Consider the following 329-nt stretch of genomic DNA (forward strand, 5'->3'; position numbering starts at 1 on the left):
GAAAGGGACCTGCCGCCGACAGATAATTAGTCCTTCTGCAGCTCAACAAAATTTAAATACTACTCTTTCCCTTTTGATTAAAAAAAAAGTGTTTTTCAAGCACCACCTAGGGTGTGTTTGGTACGAAGGAAAATGTTTTCCTATAAAATATTTTTTGAAAAAGTTTTTAGTGTTTGATTTATGAATAAAAAATATTTTTGAGAAATATCTTTTATTTTTATTAAAGTAAAAAATAATTTTTGAAATTGAAAATATTTTTTAAAAACAAATTTAAATTTTTTTGGGGGGCTTGGTAGGGGGTGGGTGGGTGGGGATCGAGGGTAGGGGTG

This window comes from Solanum stenotomum, chromosome 12 (genome assembly GCF_019186545.1).
Source record: "Solanum stenotomum isolate F172 chromosome 12, ASM1918654v1, whole genome shotgun sequence".
Classification (NCBI taxonomy): Eukaryota; Viridiplantae; Streptophyta; class Magnoliopsida; order Solanales; family Solanaceae; genus Solanum; species Solanum stenotomum.